Source organism: Ictidomys tridecemlineatus, chromosome X, assembly GCF_052094955.1.
Source record: "Ictidomys tridecemlineatus isolate mIctTri1 chromosome X, mIctTri1.hap1, whole genome shotgun sequence".
NCBI classification, from domain to species: domain Eukaryota; kingdom Metazoa; phylum Chordata; class Mammalia; order Rodentia; family Sciuridae; genus Ictidomys; species Ictidomys tridecemlineatus.
Genome location: NC_135493.1, coordinates 116,088,172 through 116,104,923, shown reverse-complemented (window position 1 = coordinate 116,104,923; position 16,752 = coordinate 116,088,172). Strand labels below are relative to the sequence as shown.

At 39.9% G+C, this 16,752-nt stretch overlaps 1 long non-coding RNA gene across 1 annotated transcript; it reads left to right on the top strand.

Annotated features, from left to right (window-relative positions):
* The first annotated feature begins 76 nt into the window (after window positions 1-76).
* On the top strand, window positions 77-16,511 carry LOC144371795 (uncharacterized). The gene is made up of 3 exons (XR_013431916.1): window positions 77-208; window positions 12,447-12,625; window positions 16,311-16,511. It is a non-coding gene; the product is annotated as an uncharacterized LOC144371795 (long non-coding RNA).
* Window positions 16,512-16,752: the final 241 nt, after the last annotated feature.

The window sequence follows — 16,752 nt, the reverse complement described above, 5'->3', positions numbered from 1 at the left end:
TCATTTCACGCTATAAATGCCACCGGTGTCCAACCCTGGGCAGGACAATTTTCTAAAGAGACCTGCCTTCCTTCTTGTAGCGGGACCTAGTCCTGGCGGGAGAGGTGTCACCACAACCGAACTGAAAGTGCGTGGCCTGGGAACACAGTGACAAGCGAGAATTAAGGCATGCAACTACGCACGCGCGGGATGGATGAGAGTGACTACTGTGAGTCCAAGATTGTGGCGAGTAGCCTGGGAAGACTGCTAGGATTGGCCAGGACGGAGGAGTGTAGCAAGAGGGAAGGGATACGACAGGAATCCGGGGCCGTAGCTTGGTCAACGACGAAGGTAGGGGCCTGGGCACTGAGGAGCACAGGCCCCAATGCCCAGCGGAAGAGCCGAAGCCCGGGCGAATCGCCGCGGCGAGACCTGAACGAGAATATGGCCTGTGGGGGCAAGGGAGGGGCTTCGGGTGGGCAAGATGGACGTGACGGGTGGTCAGGAGGATGTAAAAGGCCTTATGACGTGGACTGGACGGAGCGTGGGGGCGTGGCCACGGATGGAGGTGGGCTATGGAGTAGCGCGAGGGAGGGTCGGGCACAGGGCCGGAAGGAGGGGCCTGAGTAGGGGCCTGAAGTAGGCGGGACGCACGTAGGTGCCCTGAGCTTGGGCAGAGTCCGGCCGGCCGTGGCCTTCCTGCTCTTCCACGTAATAATAAAAGTGGCCCCTACGGAAGACAGTGGCGTAGTCGCGGCGAGAGTCCGGTGTTTTTTTATAGATCGTACTCACCCGTATACACGTACTGGGCCAGGCAGCTGGGAGTGGAGACCACGGCCGGGGCGGGACTTCCGGCTTCATTGATGTGGCCGGAAAGACAGGGGCGTTGCCTGGTGTAGCGAATGACGTTTCCTGGCGTGTGAGGCTGGCGAAGTCTGTGAGAGTAATCTAGATGGCCGCGCGCCAGAATTTTGATTGTCTAGAGGTAGGACAAGGTTTCCGGTCTTTCAGTGTTGTTTGACAGTATGCAGCGTTAGCCACAGGGGAGCGTAGTTTGACAGAGGGAGTACACCAGGTCTCCACACTCTTGATCACGCTCCACAAATGCACCCTGGAGCTGAAGAAGCTGTAGGTCCTGTCTGGCCGAGGTCCTAACAGGGCTTCTCTTAAGAAGGGCGGGAGAGTGGCAGCGGGGATAGCTCCCTTTCCGTGTTAGCTCAGTTTCTCCATTGTGAGGATCACAGACACTCTTTCAGGAAGCCGCTCATTTAAACATAGAGAAGATGTCCCAGAGACTGGCAGATAAAGAAATTGTAGTTCCAGAAACCGCGGCACACGAGTTGGGACTCTCTTGGATCTGCATTATTGAGTTTGTCCCCGACTGTGCCAGGGGCAAAGGACAGACTCACAGCTACCGCCAGTGTAGAGGATCACCAGCACAGTTGTATCTTGTAGATAAATCTGAGCTTTCTGCACTCTTCAGTTCCTCCTCCTGCCCTTTTTCTCTCGAGTGGTACCCCAGAGCTGGAGGAGAATAATCTCCAAAATACAAATATTCGTATCTGGGATTCTCCTTCAGCGTTAAGTGCTACTGTCTGAGGCTGCTGCTAACTGGTTAGTGTCAATATCAGTGTAATTACCCCCCCCCGTGTATTTTTGCTGGAAAAGCTTGAGAAATAGGTGAAGTTAATAAAGATGTGTAAACCTTACTTTGGATAGAATTTGTTTGGTGTCAGCCACTGAAAATCACAGTGTTATCTGGTTTTCCTACTTCCTTTACAGGAATTCTGCCCGATTCCACTCTGCTCTTTAAAATCTTGCTAGAGTTTGGAGGACAGTCAGAAATCTCTGTTGAGAAATGCAGCCTTATCCACCTCTCAGAGAAGTCATGTTGCAGCATGTATGGGAATTCACAGTGAACCAAGTACCTGGGCTGGAGTTCACCAAAAGGACAAAAGGAACAAGTGTACAGTTCTCTGTGCCAGTACACCCCTCTGTGTTCTCCCTGAAGTCAGGCAAAAGACTGCTATTGTTTACAGTTGAAATGAAGTAAGACTGAGATAATTGGAGTGAAAGTGAATATTAGGGAAATGATGGATAGAGGGAAGTGCATTCCATTTCATTAGCAGTGCCAGGACAGTTAGTTGCAACATACAAATCAAGTGTAAAGACTGTATTTTGAAACCTTTAGCAACTCTAGATTGGGATCTTGCCCTCAGCGAAGAAGTGGGTAGGAGGCAGAAGTTAAGCTTTCTTGAATAACAACAAAATCTCTTAAGTTAGGTTTGGAGGAATTGCAAAAGACTGGCTTCCTTCCAAAATCATTTTGATGACAAGGAATTGTTCAATATAATCATAATCATTTACCAGTACTTTTGCTGTCCTTTCCATAATTATAAATGGTTTAATCAGACAGTTCAATCTGTGTGGCACTTATTCAATACACAATTTATGATTGCTTTTAAAGACTTAGAATATTTTTTTACACATTTCTAAATCTGCAAAACAGCTGGTAAGGAGTGTGTTAGAAAAATCCAAGGCATGCATAATCAGTGGTAGCAAAGGACATATGGCACAGAAAGGCTAGCTCTCATGAGGCCCATCCAGCCAAAATTGATCACTTTCAAATAGATCATTGGATATATAAGTAATTTATTATATTATTCCCACTATATTTATATACATTTGATGTTTTTCCTAATAAGGGGGTGGGGGTAATAGGCACAATTGGATTCAAAATTCAGATCATTTGTGGCCTATTGCTTTTTATATCTGCTCAATGAATTCAGGTGATGAACACACTCAAAAACCCAGTTCTTTCTGGGCACAGTGGCACACACCTGTAATCCCAGCAATTTGGGAGGCCGAGGCAGGAGAGTTGCAAGTTCAAGCCAGCCTCAGCAACTATGGAGGGCCTTAGAGACCCTGCCTCAAAATTTTAAAAAGTGCTGGGGATATGGCTCAATGGTTAAACACCCCTGGGTCAATCTCCAGTACCAAAAAAAAAAATGTTCTTACCTGATTTAAGGTACTACCGTGATGGTGTATTGAAATTTTATTCCTAAGCCATACTTTTTTTTATTAGTGCATTGTAATTACACATAATAGTAGGATTCATAATACTATGTTTGTACATATACATAATAATTTGATCTATCACATTCCCCAGTGCCTTCCCATCCCCTCTCTTCCTCCCCAGATCCACTTGCTCTACTGATCTCCCTTCTATTATAGTTATTTTTTAGTGCAGTATAATTATGTATATAGAGAATTCATTGTGATTTGTTTTTGCATGGACAAGCCTGACTCAAGTTTTATATGGCTTAAACAAGGTAAGTTCTATCTTAGCCCTTTTGACATACTCATTGTAAAAACGGTATGTATTCAAATACACATGCAAAAGTCAACAAAAGTGATTTTAACTTTCTAAAACCTTTTGGGTTACAAATGCAGGCATACTTTTTGTGTCACTACTGGGTATGAGTTGAATTGTGCCCCCCACACACACAGAGTCATATTTAAGTGTTAAACCATGGTATCTTAGAATGCGACCTTAGAAGGAGATTGAGGTCATCAGGGTAGTCCCTAGTACAGTAAGACTGGTGTCCTAATTAAAGGGGAAATTTGGATACAGACACAGTGAGAAGGCCCAGTGAAGACTGGAGTTAACACTGCCACAAGTCAAGGAATTACCAAAGGTGAGGTGTAGTAGGATTCTCCAGACAAACAAAATCACTCGGGAGTGGAGATTTTTATTTTAAGGAATTTACTCACATGAGTGGGGGACTCAAGCAAATCTGAAATCTGCAGTGCAGGCCTATAGGCTGGAAACCCAGGGAAAAGTTGATGTTGCAGCTCAATTCCAAAGGCAATCTAGAGGTAGAATTTGCTCTTCATCAGGAATCTCAGTCTTGTCTCTAAAAGCTTTTGCTCGATTGGATGAGACCCATCCACATGAAGGGTAATCTGCTTTACTCAGAGTTTGATGATTTACATGTTAATGTCATCTGAAAAATGTCTTCTCAGTGAACTTTAGACTGGTATTTGATCAAATATCTGGGTCCCATGGCCTAGCCAGTTAACACATAAAATAAATCATCCAAACAGAAATGCCTGGACAGATCTTTCCCAGCCCTCAGAAGGAACCAACCTGGCTGATGACTGACTTGTGTGTCAGACTTCTAGCCTCCAGACTGCAAGACAATAAATTTCTGTTGTTTAAACCAACCAGTCTATAGCACCATATTACAAATTAATGCACTACTCTAAAGACCCCAGGTGTGGGGGGTTGGGCCTGGAGGTGAGGAGTCTCATGGGATTCACTATTTACCCTCTAGTCCCCTTTAACGCAATAGCCACACATTCCTGCCTCTCTGCTTCCCAGTATACATTAGCAAAATGATGCCTACACAAAGCACCATATTGTGCTTCATTTTACAAATGATTTTCTCTTCTTACACTTAGATGTAGCCTTCTTTTCTCTACCTAAGAGGGAACACGATCAAGTAGTACTGAGAAGAGCCAGTTTATAGCCAATTGATAGGGTTGTGTATTGAAAAGGAAGGTGAAATAATGTTTGTTTCCTTATTGAATATCACTGGGGACTGTGATGGGTTTTTTAAATATATGTTTATACTTTTGGGAAGGTTATGTGAAGAAATAAAGCTCAAATCTAAGTAAAATGTGTTAGTGACCCTCAACTTTTCTTTGTATTTTGCCACCCACTCCCTGCATGGCCATATTCCTTTAGTATAAGACAAAACCTGAGGAGGCATGAACACTGTTATGAACTATTTTGCTGTTTCCCTTCCTGTACAATGTGCATTTCAGGAGAATCCTAAAAGAAGAAATTTCACACCTGCAAGGTAGACATCAAACCTGGTTGATCTTTCCATCTCAGCACCTGATATGGTGCCTGGAACAAAGGAAATGACAATAAATGTTGAAATGAAAATGTGTATTGACTGAGTTCCCATCTCAGAGCTTTGTCAGGTTCATATTTGGGTAGGTTCCTCTTTTGGATCAGGCAGGACTCTGTGGGTCCATCAGATCTTATAAGGAGAAAGATGAGACCTTGCTCTTAAAGGATAAGCATCCACATCAGGGTGTAAACTACTAGTCTGAATATTATGGTCCTACTTCAGGGTTTCTATGTGATTTTCAATCTGTTTACACTTTTTGCTCCTCTGCCCTCTAAGTTTTTAAGTTCCTACAAGTTATTTGGCAAATGATAGAAATTTTACACTAAAGATAGTGGTGGTGAATAGCCTGAGGGTCATTTGCTGTAGAGAAGGTTTTTGGTCCCCCCCCTCTCCTCCAATCAAAGCTCTACAGTTTATACCTAAACTGAACCTTTGAGTACCACACTTTCTTAAAGAGCAAAGAAGCTTGTTGGGCTGAACATTTAAAGACAAGATGTCACCGACAGTCCAGTGTGGGATTGTATGCCTTAAGAACTGTGAGCCTGACAGTTTTCATAGTGATCCATTAAAATAAATGTAGAGAGTGCTGTCTTGAGCAGTTTTAGAATGGTAAAATGATTTCATGCAGAAACTGGGCAAGAAGTTTGTCCACTTTCAAACATTTTGGAACCTGATATTTTTATTGTCTCTTTTTAGCAATGGTCTTTTTACAAAGGCTGAGCCACAGACTGCAGATTATTTCTGTGAATCTTGACTTTTCTGAAGTTGCATATTAATGTTTCTAAGCAGTCCAGTAACTTCATATTCCATAATATTCTGTCCTGATTTACAAATGCCAGAGTTAATTCTAGCTGACCAGCTTGCAACTGTGTGCTCTGCTATAAACACTGGAGATCAAGTAAAGCAGCAGATGGTCTTCTCAAAGACTTATACTTCACTTAATTTATACTTCCTGTTTTTCCCCTGGAAGTATAAGTTAAGTGTCCCTGTCAGGTTGTCTCAGAGATTGTTTACCACAGGACACTGACATAGGAGGTGGATCAGTCTTGTTGTTGGGAACTCTACTAGCACTGTAGGTACTTTAGGTGTTGAGTGACATCCCTGATCTCTACCAGTAGCATCCTCCCATAGATGATCTTGTTTGAAAAAGTCTCAAGACATTTCCACATCTCCCCTGCAAAAGGGGGATAGCAATATAACACTAATAGAGAACCACTGGGATTATAGAATATGTTATGTTAGTGAATTGGCTAAGTTTATCTTTTAAGTAGTTATTTTGTATATTTTCCATTATTCACAGTGAATTAACACAGTTTTCAAATATTGCCCTTCAAGGTTCAAAGTCTTTCAGCTTTTTTTCCATTTCACCATTACTCTCTTTGAACTGATATGCACATAAGAAAAGGAATTTCTTAGCATTGCTAATCTGGCTAAACCTGCTACCTTGAAAGGGCTCCATGAATATATTTTTATTGTGTGTTTTTTTTTCCTCCAACACTCACTGAATTCTCATTGAAACGAACTGGCCAGGATTATCGTAAATTTCTAGTGGCTTTGTGTGTCCACATCCCACCTACACTGACACTTTATGGTCTAAAACTTAGAATGGAAAAAAATTAGTAATACTTAACTAGTTCTTAATGTTTTGTGAGTATAGGATTTTTTTCCCCTTTACTTCTTCTTTGTTTGTTTTTATTTGGAGAAGTTGAAAATTAAAGGTCCAAAATCAGTGTATTTATGTCCTTAGGATACTTTGTTGCTTTTAGTGCTAAGAAAAAATAAAGATAGTAGCCTGAAGAGATAAGACTTCAGTTGCTTAGTTTCTCACATCATAAGACACATTCTTATTTCCAAGTTGGTAGGCAATGGCACAGTCACCATTTATTTGGCTGTTGGCGTACTGCACTGTGCTGACCTATTTTCACCCAGAATTTTTTGGTCTTTGCTTTGTCACTGAGCATTTCCTCTTCTGATATCCCGACCCCTCACCTGCTTAGCTGTGTAGACAGCCTTTATTGTTTTTGGCAGCCCAGTATCCCAGTGTACTGCCAGGAGACCAAGAATGACCCAAGATTATTGAGGAATAGAAAAGATAACATGCAAAGTCCTTTGCTGGCGCCTGCGTCACAGTGAGGACTCGGTGTTGGCTGCCACTTCGGTAAGACAGTTGTCATCATCATCATCATTGTTACCCTCAGTGCCTTCCTCAGATACTTAAACCCAACCATTTTTAAGATGCTTAAATCCAATCATTTTAAGATGAGGTGAAGCAGTGTAAGGAATGAATGAAAGCTGGAGATTACAACATATTCCTTAAGCAAAATTCATGTCATCCCTGTGAGCTCTGCTTGTATCTTTGCTTCCTGTGGTTCATCTTTGGCTGTCAACTCAGATTGCTCTTTGCCATTATCTCAGTTAATAGACTGTTAACTATTGAGGGTCTTAACTGTGAGGAATTGTAACATAATAATGAAAAAAGCCTACACCTATTAGTCAAGATGAAAATAAAATCAGTTTCACTTAGTGTGCCATCTAGTGAAATTGAGCCTAATTTTTGCCTAAAATTTAGACATGAGATTCTAACCATAAGAAATTAAATTTGATTATCCTCATTTGGGGTGGGGTGGGGGTAACCAGGGATTTAACCCAGGGGCAGTTAACAACTGAGCCAAACGTGCAGAACTTTTTATGTTTTTTTTTTTTAATTTGAGTTGGGGTCTCACTAAGTTTCTTAGAGCTTCACTGAGTTTCTTTTTTGTTTATTTTAGTTGTAGTTGGACACAATACCTTTACTTTTTTTATGGGTTACTGAGGACCAAACTCAGCACCCTGCACATGCTAGGCGAGTGCTCTACCGCTGAGCCAGCCCCCTCACTGAGTTTCTTAGGGCCTTGCTAAGTTGCTGAGGCTGGCTTTAAAACAGCAATCCTCCTGCTTCTGCCTCCCGAGCTGCTGGGATTATAGGAATGAGCCACTACATCCAGCTAATAATGCTCATTCTCAAATTAATAAGATAAAAAGAATATCAGAATAGAAATGGTACAAATTTGATATTATATAGTGATTGTTAATGATCATGATCTCTCTCTACTTTTAAAAAGAAGAATATATCTTTTTAAATAACATGACTTGAATAGCACTGACTAAAATGTAGCCACAAACCGCTTATGGTTTTTTACATATCAATTCAAATTTATCCACATTTCATAGCCACATATCCTACCCCTTACAATTTTGTACATTTCCATCTCTAGAGAAAGTTGTATATAATAGCATTGATCTATATTATAACTGTTACCAAATTGTTCTCCTATTTTTCCAATCAATTTTGAAGATCACCAAACCTAAAGGGCTATAAGTATTAAGAGATACCCTTTGCAGTATCTTCACAAAGAACTCTCATATAGTCTAGGATGCCCCAAACTGTTGTCATTCACTAGCTTTCCAATAACCTTGAGAAACAATGAGCTAATTAAGAGCTCCTTGGAATTGCACAGTGGCCTTGGATTTTCTTCAGCTCCCTGCAGATTGCACTGGACTGATCACAAAAAGTATAGGTTTTAGTCTCCTGTGCTGATAATGGCCATGTATCTGGTGGTAAATGAACTCAGCCTCAAAATGCCTCTTACAGTACTAGAGCGCCAAGAAGACAATTTGTGATTTTGTGATCATCCTCAACAAAGTCATACAGAGGGTCCCTGTGTATCCCATTACTGCCCTAACGGCAGGGCCTACAAATATGACTTTCAGTTCCGTGAAGAAAAAGTACATCCCTCACAAAAGGGCAGAACATAGCAAGGGACACAATAAATAGCAAATGAGGATAGAAGGTGATACTATCCAATAGATACATAATACCAGCCAGAGAGGTAATTCTGATTTTTCTAATGGGTTAGAAAAGGGAAAAAGAAAAAAAATGAGCTGAATTTTGGTAATATATTTTATTTAATCCAGTATTCAGGATAGTCTTTCTTTAACATGTAATCAGTATAGGATTTATTCACTAGCAAGACTTCTTTTTACCAAGTCTTCAGAGCCTAGTAGGTGTTTTTCCATTTCCACCACCTCTTGCTTTGGATCAACCAAGGGGAGCACCAGGGGAAGCCCAGAGCTTGAGAAGGAGGAGGAGGAGGAATGGGATAAGTTAGAGAAGCTTGAATAGGAGCACCGGGGCCCTTGGACACAAGTTACAGGTTGATGTACAGTTGTTAGCATGAATGCAACACGGCAAAGCTGATGGTTTAGGGAAACTGCTGAGTGTCAGAACACAGGAATCCAGGGGTTGAGGGAGGAGAGAGATACCCCCAAGAGGCTTCATATGAAGTCTGGGGTTTAGGGGCCTCAACTTGGATAGTGGTCATGGGCAAGGCAATTAAGAAATGACCTGAAAGAAGTAATGTGGAGCTGGGTGCAATGGCACACACACGTAATCCCAGCAGCTTGGGAGTCTGAGATAGGAGAATCCTGAATTCAAAGCCAGCCTCAGCCATGGCGAGACACCAAGCAACTCAGTGAGACCCTGTCTCTAAATAAAATACAAAATAGTGCTGGGGATGTGACTCAGTAGTTGAGTACCCCTGAGTTCAATCCCTAGTACTAAAAAAAAAAAAAAAAAAAAAAAAAAAAAAAGAAGAAGAAGAAAAAAAAAGAAAAAGAAAGAAAGAAAAGAAAAAGAAATAATGTGGTAGGGCTGGGGATATAGCTCAATTGGTAGAGTGCTTGCCTCACATGCATAAGTCCCCCCCCCCAAAAAAAGAAGAAGAAGAAATAATGTGGAGATCAGTGGGGCAAGAGGAAATAAAACAAAAAGGAGAATCCAACCTTCCCAGTGATGCTTTTCATCTTGTAATTCCATACATGAGTATTGATGGACCACCAGCTTGTCTTGCAGAGCAGAGAGAAGCAGATAATTAATCACATGCACACAGTTGTAACTAAACCTGTGTAATAAGTGTTGCAAAGAAAAACATCAATGATTTTTTTAAAAAAATCATAATATGCGAGAATCATGTCAGAAGAGGATAGGAAGAGAAAGGAGGTGGTGACCAGGTAGGAAGTAATAGGAGCAAGCAACCAGTGAAATGAGGGGTATTTGATTGGACCAAGCAGGAGGATCAGGAACTGAGGGGCTAAGGAAAGAATGAACTTTCCACATTTGAAGACCTGATGAAATATATGGCATCAACATAAAATAAATGAGACCCAGAACTAGTCATATAATCAAACTAATTACATCCTTTCCGTGAAATCTAAATGGGTTTGGAGTTTTATTGCTCATCAGTGACAGATTACTGATGCCTCTTTAATTACACAATCACCATCTCTGTTTCACTTTCTACATATGAGAAAATACTGAAATAAAGCCTCTGTTAAAACACACCATCATCTTCCTATTGTACGGGAAAATATGAGCCAACAACCAAGAAACTGGCAGTTTGATTTTTAAATGGAGGAAAAACAGAGGAGGGGAGAACAAAAAATGTGAACTTGTCTTTAGAAAAACAAGACCTTGGCAAAAAGCTGACTTCAGTAAGGAACAAGGACCAAGTTCTCCCACCCCAGTGGGGGATGGGCTAGGTTAATAAAGGAGGAGGTGGTCAGAGGAAATAAACTCTGCTAAAGGCTGAACTTTTAACCAAAGGGCATTCTTGATGGCATTATGGTCATGAAAGGGCAGTGAAGGAATGAACCCAGTTTTCTTGTGAGTATGAGAGTTGATGCTTTCCATTTCCTGAATGAAGTGGCCAACAACTAAAGAAGATCAAGGAAAGAAAGAAATAAACTTCATGCTAAGTGGGGAAAAAAAAACAATGACCGAGGGTAGAGGGTATCCTCTTAGGAACCTAATCACTCTTCAAAGAGACCATTGTTAATTGGCTCTGAAGAGTGTGAATTTGCTAATAATCAGCCACAATATCACAGAGCAGAAGATGTGTGATCTCTTTGTGCCAGGCGTCTTTAAAAGAAAATCAAGACTATTTGAGGGCTTTCTAGAAGGACACTGCATTTTGGTCATATTATAATGTTTAACTAGTATGCCAGCTTAAATGCATTTTCTATTTTAGGTTTCTGAAATAGGAAATAATACATCTTCTCTAAGGAATAAGAGAAAAATTAAAACATTAGGTTCAGATCTCTCCAGAGATAAAAGAATACTATACTATAGGAAGGGATTTTAAAAAGAAGAATATTCTAGGTTTCCACAGACCAGGATTTCTCAACTGTGACTGACACTCAGCATTTGGTGCTGGATGGCTGTGGGTCATTCCTAGTGTTTACCCACTAGATGGCACTATCACCCTCTAGTTCTGACAACCAAAAATGTCTCCAGACATTGCTAACTGTTCTCTGGAGACAGTATCACTGCCCCTGTTGAGAACCACTGATCAAGAGACTTCCAGAACACGACTCAGTGTCTATGCTGCTGAGCTGCTGGGGCACTTTTATACCCCACCCCCTTCAAAATAACAAAGCCAAAACTTTGAATTTTTGTCTTTGGGCAGTTAGCAAAGCAAGAGAAATGTCTTTTCTATCAGAAGACTAGAGGCATGTTTCTGTTCTTTATCAAAGTAGGATGCCCCTGACACAGTGCAGTGCACTGGATAACAGAACAGCTACCTTAGTCAAATCCTTACTCATTCTTAGTGGTGGGGCAAGATGCAGGGGCCATTGGCAATGACTTCTGTCCATTCACATTTCCAGTTGGTTTTGATTCTACCCATCCATGATGCTTCTACAAGGCTGGGAACTGGACCACCCCAAACCACTAGATGAGGGTTCCATTCATCACATGTGGGTGTCTCAACAGGTCTCTGTCAGCAGGAAGTCCACTGATATTTATTGCTGCAAAGCCCTGGGGCTTGATTCTGTGGGAAAGAGTCAGCATCGGTCACATTGTCAGTGGCTGTGGGGGACAAACCATGTGTACACACCATAATAGATGATGTCCACATTTGAGTGACAGGCCGGGAACTTGAGAGACCTGGGCAATGTTGATATTCGCCCTGGCCTTGCAGGACGGCTGCCTGATGGCTGGCACAGGGGTGAGCTCAGCGTGCCCACTGCGCATGTCAGCAGTTTACCCTAGCCACCCAGCTGAAGACGCTGCACTCGATGAAAGTTTGCTTTCCAAAATTCTTCCCCCATTCCCTTGGCTCAAAATGAAGTCTGTCACTGGAAATTAAATTGACTTGACTTTGTGTTTAAAGCCAGTTGGGGGCTTGGGACATTAGCCATGAAACAAAGAAATTCACTTGTGAAAACCCCATTTGCAGCTGGCACTAATCATTTTGCTGTTGTGACAGGACTTGACAGCACTGAGTTCAGGGGACATTAGTAGGCAGACTGGGACATGTTGGCTTTTCAAGATGGCAGACATGAGCCCATGCAAGGTGCTCTCTGGTCTGCCTTTATCCTCTGCTTTAGGCAGTTGAGGCTCTGAGTCGCTAATTCCAAAGACTTCCAGTTGCCATTGGCCTGTGTCGATTCTCCCCAAGTGGGACTGCCTCCTGCTCTTGCTAATGGTCCCACCCTGCTCTCTCCCAGTGCGGACCTGCTTCCTGGGGGTGATCGTCAGTCACCCATCAACATCCGGTGGAAGGACAGTGTTTATGATCCTGGCTTAAAACCTCTCACTATCTCTTATGACCCGGCTACCTGCCTCCACGTCTGGAATAATGGGTACTCTTTCCTTGTGGAATTTGAAGATTCTACAGACAAATCAGGTAAGAACAAGATCTGGTGGTTCTATTTGCAGATAAAGGAAGAGTGTCATGTCAACATCAGACACATCACACTGTCTCTGTCCATGGCAGTGTGGACCCCTCTGTTAGCAGTGGCACAGAACTCATTGGTCTTATTTTTACTTATGGTAAAATACACATCATATAACATTTACCATCTTAACCATTTTTAAGAATACAGGTAAGTAATATTAAGTTCATTCACATTATTATGCAGCCATCACTACCATCTATATCCAGGAGTCTTTTTATGTTGTAAAACTGAAATTCTATATGCATTAGACATAAGTCCCTATTCTCCTTAATCTCAGCCCCTGGAAGTAAGATCTATCTGACTCAGTAGATCTTACTATTCTAAAGACCCCCTATGAGTGGAATCATGATATTTTTTTACTAGCTTATTTCTTTTAATATAATGTTTTTGAGAAGCTACTTGTAGCCAGGTACAGTGGTGCACAGTGGTAACTCAAGTACTCAAGAGGCTGAGACAGAAGGATCTAAAGTTTGAGGCTAGCTTCCTTTAGCCACGTGGCGAGACACCCACCTCAAAAAAAATAATAATAAACTGGCCTGGGTAGCACACACCTGTAATCTCAGCAACTCAGGAGGCTAAAAAAGGAGGATCACAAGTTCAAGGCCAACCTGAGCAACTTAGTGAGGCCCTAAGCAACTTAGCAAGATCTTGTCTCAAAATGAAATATAAAAAGGACTGTGAATGTAGCTTAGTGATAAAATACCCCTGGGTTCAATCCCTAATACCAAATAAATAAATAAAAGAAGGGCTGGGGATCTAGCTCAGTGGTAAAGTGTCCTGGTCTGCCACCAAAAAAAAGAAGTTGTTTGTAAAGGCCTACGTAGTAGCATATAACAGGCAGTCTTTTTAAGACTGAATGAAATCCTATTGTATGGATAAATCACATCTTGTTATCCCTCACATTTTGTCTGCTATGAACATAGGAGTACAAATGTCTCTTTCAGACATTTGTTTTAGTTATTTTGCATATGTGCCAGAGAACTGATGGGTCATCCATGGACTATTTTGAATATATGTAAAAATTCCCTTTGTCGTTTTTTTTTTTTCCCTACAGATTTGGGGATTAAACCTAGGGCCTCACACAAGCTGGGCAAGTTATCTACCACTGAGCTATATCCCCAGCCACATTCTATTTTTTTATTCGTATTCACCTTATACATATAAACTAAAGCGTTTTTTTTCTTTTTTAATTTGTTCTTTTTAGATGTACATGACAGTAGATTGTATTTTGACATATTATACATATATGGAGTATAACTTATAAAAATTAGAATCCCGTTCTTGTAGTTGTACATAATGTGGAGTTTCACTGTGTATTCATATATGAACATTGGAAAGTTACATCCAATTCATTCTACTGTCTTTCCTATTCCCATCCCCCGTCCCTTCATTCCCATTTGTCTGATTTTATGCACATTTCCTTCTACTTGTATAGGCAATATTTTCTGTTAACAAATACATATATCTCTATGTATAGATTTTATAATTGGTGTAGAAGATAGAACATGAAATGAAATAAAAGCTTTGCCAGAAATCTATTTCCTTTGTGTGTGTTGAATATGTGCTAATTTTCCATTGCCAATTTTACAAATAACTTCTCTATTAAATAGTAATATTGTTTAATCAGATTTTAATTTATAATACTTCAATACAGAACAAAAGGATAATTAGGCAATAAAAATGAATTTTATAATTTTAGACACATAATAACATTTATACATTTTGTCATTCATTTTTATTTAGTCATTTAATGCTTACTGAGTGTCACCCCTGTGCAAGGTACTACACAAAATGCTGAGAATACTACTCCAATTCCTGATAACCCCAACTTCGAAGTCTAGTGAAAGGAGCACACCCAAAATTAGAATTTTAAAGTGAGTGTGATTTGAAAAAGTTTTCTCAAAGAGCTGTGGGACCACAGAAGAAGGCTTGTGATATAGACTACTCAGAGGAGTCTATGATGATTTCACTATCAAGGGGATGTTTATATTGGGTATTGAAGAATGAATAGGAGTTAGCCAAGAGGGCATTCTAGACTGAGGGAAAAGTAAGTGCAAAAGCAGATATAGTAGCATGCACAGGAAATGGCCAAAAGGCAAAGTGATGTAGCTGGGTTGTAGAATGTACATGGTGGAAGAGGCAGGAAGAATGGTGATCTTTGAAGCTTAATGGATAGATTATCAGCCAGGAGTTATTTTTAAACAAGAAAGTGGTGTGGTATAATTTCACTTACTCGTTTTCTTAATTATTTTTAATATTAGCTCAGGCAACAATGCAGAGATACAAGGGTAGATTTAATCCAAGTGAGAGATGGTAAGATCCTAAATGAAGGCTGTGGCAATAGAAATAGGCAAAGAATAAGTTTTAAAATGCATTTCTACAATAAATGCAATAAGACATGGAAGTGGGATTCTCTTCAAGAAAACAGAAGGTAAAATTAGTCATGACTTTGAGGTGTTTCACTGAGATAGCTCAGGATAGTGAGGCCAGAAAGGAAGGTAACAAGTGATGGACAAGGAATAATTTACCAAGGATTAGTGAGTGCATAAAGAAATAGATCTTCTTACAACTTTTTCTGGAATTTAGTTTTAACTGTTACATCCAAAAGAGAATATTTAATGGGATCATCCCTAAAAAAGAAATGTGTCTTCATGTCTTTAATTCCTGTCTAATTCTTACAGGGAGAATGCATTTCTCTGAAGCATCTTCTCTGCTTTAGATGCAAATGGATTGGGGCTATTAGTATATCATGCCCATCAACAAATGCTGATCCCTCACTGATACTCATTATATGAATTTTATTTTTTCCCAAAATATCGATTGTTGTTTTTGCCCAAATTTTCCCTGTTTTTATAATCTCATTTTACACCTGATTATCATGCTTTTCTCATTAGCTTTATTTGGGATTAAGAAATACCATTAAATGTAGTATATTGACTGAGGTTGTTAGTTTATTTGGAAGCTAACTTGTAGGGTCACTTTTAACCCTGTGTCAGCTGCACTGGGTGTGTTGGAGTGAAGTCAAATTTGAAAGCTTCAAATATGCCATACTGGAAGAAAATGGCCAAGTCACTTTTAAAGGTTGAAAAAGAAAAAAACACCAACTTTAAGTGATGAGTTGTAGCACAGACTGAAAAGATAATGTTGCAATATTGCAATTTACTTTAAGAACACTGGGATCAGTTAATTGGTAATACAGAGAATGCTTCATATACAACATTGTAAATATATATATATATATATACATATATATATATATATATATATTTAAATATTTATTTTTTAGTTGTAGTCAGACACAATACCTTTATTTTATTTTATTTATTTATTTTTATGTGGTGCTAAGGATTGAACCCAGGGCCTTGCACATACTAGGTGAGTCCTCTACTGCTGAGCCACAACCTCAGCCCTGTAAATATATTTTAAATGGTCTATAACTACAGTGACTAGTATATTGGGCATTTGAAATGTGGTTAGTGTGACTGTGGAAATCAAGATTTAATTTAATTTAATTTAATTTAATTCATTTACATTTAATTCTAAGAATTCAACTCAGTTATTGGAAAAGTTTTAAGAATGCTTATAACCAGTTCCAATGTGCGTACACATGTTTTTAAATTTGATTTTTTTCAGATCTAAATACAGATCAAGTATTTCTGATGAAAATGTAGCAACCAAATTGAGATGTGATATAGTATAAGATATACAACAGATATTCAAGACTTCTGCAAAAAAAGGGAAACTGCCACATTAATAATTGTTCATAGTGATTACATGTTGAAGTGATAATACTTTGAGTATATTTGGTAAAATAAAATACTTTATTCAAATGAATTGCACCCGTTTTGTTTTACTTTTTGAACGAGCCTACTAGAAATGTGAAATTACCTATGTGTCTTGCATCATATTTCTGTTTTTAAGCACTGGTAGAAGAGGATAAAAGCAAATAACTAAGTAAATAATGGCTAAAATGTGCCATGACTTAAGAGTATATTTTAAACAGAATAAAATGATAAAAGCAAACAACCATGGGAAATGATCACCAAAGGAGCTAATATTTATGAGTGCTTTGTGA